Below are 6,187 nucleotides of genomic sequence, written 5' to 3' on the forward strand. Positions count from 1 at the left end.
AAACTCTGTTTGGGGAGGAGTTATGGTCTGGCTTTATTAGAAGTAAGGAGCTTAAGAACTGAGTGAGACTACAATGGCAGAAGAAGTGGGCTGGATGGAGAAGGTTTAAATGGTGCTACCTCTAAGGGCGGGGAGTATAGGAGGTTCCTTCAATGCTAAGACAAGGGAGGAGAGGAATAAAGGGGTGGGGGGAGAATAAAGCATAAAGCTAGCAGGAGAGGGCTCAGAAGGGAGCTTCCCGGGAAGTGGGAGCGGCCATCAGGGCCCATTTTAGTTGCCCATAAGTGACAAACATCACTACATTCCAGGAGCCCAAGCAGAGAAAGGAAGGCGTGAACCCCTTGTAGAAGGCTTGGGGTCCCTCCTTCTGAAGTATGGTGAGGACGCAGTGGCCAGCACTGGCATACTGGCCCATGGCAGAGTTCATGTATCTCATCTTGACTATATCTACAGGGAAAACAATGATGGTGGTGCAGAAGCCAGACCAAAAGGCTGATGTGAAGTTCATGGAAGGTCATCAGTCATAAGATGGGACTTCAGAAGGGAATCTTTGATGAGATCATAGGTCACCAGCTCAGCACAGTTGACAATAGGCAACATTGGGTGAAGTTTCTTTCCATAAGCCCCGAAGAATAGTCTTATAGGCATCCACTGCACCCTGGTATCTCTGGCTGCCACCTGCATGAGCCTGGGCCTGGAAACATACCTTCACCACATCTGTGGGTTGGGCTATGGCCACTGCCAGAGCCCCTGGGGTGCAGCCTGTCAGGAAGTGGCTCCCAATGCCTGCATGCTCAGATCCCTTGGTGTAGAACTGCTTGACAGTGTCATAGAGGCCAATACAAACAGAGGCAAAACTCATCTGGGTACCCAGGCACCAGCCCATTGTACAGGCTTTCAGGGCCCTCAGTCATTAGGTCGGAATGGCACCCATGACACCCCGATACTGGGCAGTGGTAGAAGAAGCTAGGACAGCCCCCTGGCTCTCTCCTTGAATCTACAGTCAGACTTTGACTGTGTCCGGGGGAAGGCAATGAGGTCAGTGATGAAGGCAGCAGTGACAGCCCCAAGGAACTTTAGAGTGGCTTTTGGGGGCACATCTGTAGGCTTAAATCCACCCATGATTCGATGCTGGCCTTCTGCTCCTTCCCAGGAGGCAGAGGAAAGATGGAAAGATAACTGATTGAGCAAGACAAGATAGAGGAACTCTGCCGGAGTCCTGATCTGGAGGGTCTCACAATGATGGCACCTTGATCAAGCTTCTCTAAAGGTGTTCCTCTCTTCAAAGTTGCTCACAGCAACCATGGCCCATTTCCCTTGATTTTCCATAGAAAGTTGTTGGGAAACTGAACACCTAATGATCATACTATGTGCCCGGGACCATAGAGGAAAACACGAGGAGGCGGCGGGGGCACAAGGCCTGCGGCAGAGTCTGCCATCTGGCGGGATGGGGGCTACCTAGCAGTCTCACGGCTGGGTCACTACAAGGTCTGAGCCTCGGAGGATGTTAATGCATGCACTCCAAATCCTAAAACTCTAGATCTGAACTTTCATGTACTTTTATTCTTACCTTGTTTTCCCTAAAAGTTATTTATATTTTATTATAAACAATGACAAAAAAGAGCCTGAGATTTGGTTTTGCCCTTTGATATGAATTATGACTAACTTAAAATATGTATGTGCATATATATATATATTTTTTTTTCCTTTTTATTTTTGGACATGGAAGGTAGGGCAATTAGGGTTAAGTGACTTGCCCAAGGTCACACGACCAGTAAGTGTTAAATGAGGTCACATTTGAACTGAGGTGCTCCTGACTCCAGGGCCTGTGCCTATTCACTATGCCACATAGCTGCCCCAGTATGTGCATATATTTACATATATTTGTAAGCCTTCTTCATTTATACCAAGTTGCTCTAGTTATTTAACAGCCATTACCATACTACTGTTACCAACACCCTTTGGTAATGGTAATAGAAATTAGTAATTGAGAATGAGAGAATAGGTGTGTTTTTTTTTCAGAAGAAACAAAGTTGAAAAATACCTAGTAATTTTCTCCAGGTTTGCATGGCTCTTTACCCTTAGTACTAGTCTATCAAATCCTATTTTGCAAATGCTTTGCAAATCAGAAGGCTTAACTTTTCTCCAATTCTTAGGTTTTTACTCTTCATTCAATACCCTTTAATTTAGGTATTTTATTTCTATATGCCGACATTATTTTTATTGATGATACCTGATATGTTCAGACAAATGCAAAACCGTGTGTGTAGTTAATATTTCATGAAAATTTTCTTTGAAGTACTCTAGAGAAGTTACATGTGACAAATATTTTTGACACTAGTTATCATGTATACTTACAAGCCTAAGAAATGTAATTTGATTATGATAACAGTCAAAATACAGGTTGATTAAAATCACAGATTGTACTGATACATCACATTTGTATTTCTGTCATTACTACAATGATCGTAGAATTTTATTTAACAAACTCTACATAAACGTCAAGGGTGTGCAACTCTTGCAGCTTCAAATCAATTTCCATTCAGAGGGAAATTCAAACCACGATTTCACTTTTATGACTACTTCATAAATCTGCATGAGGCACTAGTGGAAAGGTGGATCTCACCAGAGAGGGAGGAGAATTGTATAAATCATATATTGACTACTGAGAATTTGTTTTGTTTTTTGAATGTTCTCTAGGGTGAAATAAAGGCCATCCTGTGTGTGGTATGCATTGTTACCTTGAGAGCTTCAGTGGGAGCTGAGTCCCCTTTTAACCACATGTGTGGAGACCAAGATAATGGTTGTATTAAAGATACATTGTGAGATTTCCCAGAGGCAACTTCGAGTGCAGGTAAAGTGAACCAAAGACATGAAAAAATAATGTGAGTATATAATGGGGCCTGCAGCAGGGGCAGACAACACTAACACTGAATCCTGTAACATTGAAGCCTGCAGTGTATGGAACGTTATAATTATTATAAAGAAGGAGTTTCCTGACCCACACTTAAGTGAATATAGTCACAGTAGGCCAAGAATAATCAAATTGTCTTGGCCATATATGTATTATAAACATACAACTCACTATTATTGTACTCTAAATTTGAGCCTACATCTCCCATGGATGCTGTTTGTATTTATGGAAGAGTAAATCTCAAGTTAATTGGGGGAATATTTTGTAACTCCTCTTCTTTGTGTTCTGTCTGAATGTCTTTGCTAAAGGCTAATTGAGTCTATTGGCTGATCGTTAATGAAAAGCATACTGGGGGAGATCACAAGCTATTATACACTTCTGATCTTTCTTCACTGAAGGAGCTGCCACTCTCTGGGGACTCACCCTACCAGTGGAAGTGAAAGTTTTAGGAGTAAGCTGATGGACATGTTCCATAGGCATAAGCAAAGAGTATTTTTTAACTGAAAAATGCATACGTACACAGTGCCATTTTAGGAAAGCCTTATTAATTTTCGTTTCAACTGTACAGATGCTTCTCTAATTACTCCACTCCAGGATTTTTTGAGAGTTAAAAACAGAAAATATACAGAGTGAAACTGAAAGTTTCTGCAGAACTGGGACTGTGAAACTTGGCAACTCTTAGTTAAGAAACTTTCCACTGTTGGTCTGGGCAGATGCATACTACAAGACAGGACTACTTAGATAAAAGCCTGCACGTTAAAAATCCTTTAATTGACCAAGGCAAAGGTAATCTTTGTAAGGATATTATCTCTACAAAAAGCTATTAATACTCCATGTTGTATCAAAATAGAATCCATTTCTCTGATGTTGGTTCATTGTAGAATTAAAGGATATTAAGTTTCAGAACTAAAAAGTGTCATTGAGTTAAGGTGTTATCAAGTCAAACTACTTCATATAGGAAAACCAAGACTTTCATTATTTTCACATTGCCCTGAATTATGAGAATGAAAGAGAGAAATCAGGGTTTTAAGTGCTAGAAGATGATTTCATGGTCATGGAAAAATCATTTAACCAGATGGCACAGTATTACAATCTTACTAAAATTGAAGTTTTTACACATTAAAAAGAAATTTTAAACTTTGGAGCTTTAACTATTTATCTTTGACACAAAGATGCTATTATTTGACACATGATCTTCTGGCATCAACTCCTTTTTACATGTCATTGTGCCCATGATGGAACTGAAATAAGAGAGAAGTCATGTAATGTACCACAGCTGGGTTGTGAATAAGGACCATTCCCCAGGTCTTCTGACATATGTCAAGCGTATCTGCCACTCTACCACACTGGTTATGCTTCTGTAGTGGAGTTCTAACAAATGAATGGTGACCTTCCATAATGCAGTTCTAATAAATAAATAGTGAACTGGGCCTATATTTTCCTAAGGATAAGTAAGGGAGGCAATATCAGCTGTGAATTCAGAGAAAAAGTAAAAAGAATACAACATTATTTACTTATTCCAATATCTCTCCTGAACTTTCCAATTTTTAATCTATTCAATTTTGAAGGAAAACAAATATAACAAAGTAAATTACATCCTCTCTAGAAATTTTCAAAAACTTTGAAAGAAAAAATATACCTGCTGGGTTAATTAAAAATAAACAACAGAGGAACTACTAAGTGATTCCTTTCTATAAATACACAAGGCATTGAGGTCAAAACAGAATTTAAAGATATATGAAAAGTGATCTTGGTGGAATAGGTTTGAAGCACTATGGAATAAAACTTTTAAATCCCTCTCCCTCCATATACATGAATAAAAGCTTTTTGGTGGATTTAAATTGCAGAATGAGAGAATGCATAAAATGGGAGAAGAGAAATGGAAGGCAGGGGAATTTGTGACATAAATCAATTAAACCCGTGGTAAACAATCAAGACATATTCTCTACTGGGGAATGAGTGAGGTAACAAATATAATCTTTTAGGAGATGGTGCCCTTGCAGCAACTAATTTGCAGGTAGCTGGTTCTCTGAGAGAATACTTCCTCTTACATAGTATTGTGCCTCCTTGGACAATTTCTGCTTTAGAAGAAGGGAAATCAGAGATCTTGCAGGCCACCAGCACTCAGAAGGGTGAGAAAATATTGAAACAGAGAGAGAATGACATAGCATATGGAAAAGGAAATGACCAATAGGAAACTAGAATTGGATAAATAAATTTGGGATACAGAGATGTCTACTATGAGGCAATGTGTGTATTCTCAATAGCTTCCTCATAAAATAATGCCTTGAAGAAAGCATCAGAAAAAAATGTCATAAGGGGAAAAGATATATAAGGAAATTACCTAGAAACTGGTTAGAAGAGGGCAACTACACTTAGTAATTTAGGAACTTTATTTCTATGAGGAACACCAAATGACTAAAAAATAAATAACTTTAGAAACCAGAAATAAAAAAATAAAAGTTTAGAATAGAAGGATTTAGGAGAAAATTTTAAAGAAATCCTTCTTAGAAAAAGGCACAGAAAAAGAAAAAAAAACTTATAAAAAGTTGAAATGGGGGATGGGAGACTGAATTAACCACTTACCTAAGAGGTGGGAAGGAGGGGGAAAAGCAGGGGAAAATGAGATAACTAAATTAATATTTTGCCACTTTGAGGGATTATTCTTTCTTGTATAGATGGTCTGTTCATTGGATTCTGGCCATCGCACTCACAAAGGACATTTTTTGTAATCCTACTCTATGTACGCCCATCTTTTCTTCAAAATCTTTTGAGACATTTTTTTTAAATGTGCTTTATAATTTGGTAGAATTTCTTGAGTTTGCATCAACTGAAAGTTTTCAAAAACTTGGGGTTTTCAAGTTTATTCTTTTCAGGTTTCCATATTTTCTCAATTTCTGCTCTTATTTCCTCTCATCTGGGCTTAGTAATTAACTTATTTCTTATGGTTGTTCTGTACTTGGCTGCAATTTGTAATTTGGAGCTGAGGGTACCAATAACAAGAGTCAAAAGAAGCCCAATCCCAGTAACAGGCATGATCCGTTTTCATTTTGATATGCCACAGTACTGCTATATATTGAAAATATCCATGCATTCAGTCCATTTTATGCACATTTTTGGTTTCTCACTTTAGTGCTTAGTGCTATCATGTCTAAACCATTTCTAGCAGTTGGCATTTTGTTATTTCTTATTTTTCCAATCCTTCTGGTAGTACAATATACATGCGCTCTCTCTCTCTCTCTCTCTCTCTCTCTCTCTCTCTCTCTCTCTCTC

The 6,187-nt window shown here is 38.7% G+C and overlaps 1 pseudogene; it reads right to left on the bottom strand.

Moving 5' to 3' along the window:
* Positions 1 to 223: 223 nt before the first annotated feature.
* Positions 224 to 1,122, bottom strand: LOC138175738 (dicarboxylate carrier SLC25A8 pseudogene; annotated as a pseudogene).
* Between the last annotated feature and the right edge of the window lie 5,065 nt (positions 1,123 to 6,187).

Source organism: Petaurus breviceps, unplaced genomic scaffold (assembly GCF_028583685.1).
Source record: "Petaurus breviceps papuanus isolate PSGF00001 unplaced genomic scaffold, PetGlider_PUasm1.0 79, whole genome shotgun sequence".
In the NCBI taxonomy this organism is placed as follows: domain Eukaryota; kingdom Metazoa; phylum Chordata; class Mammalia; order Diprotodontia; family Petauridae; genus Petaurus; species Petaurus breviceps.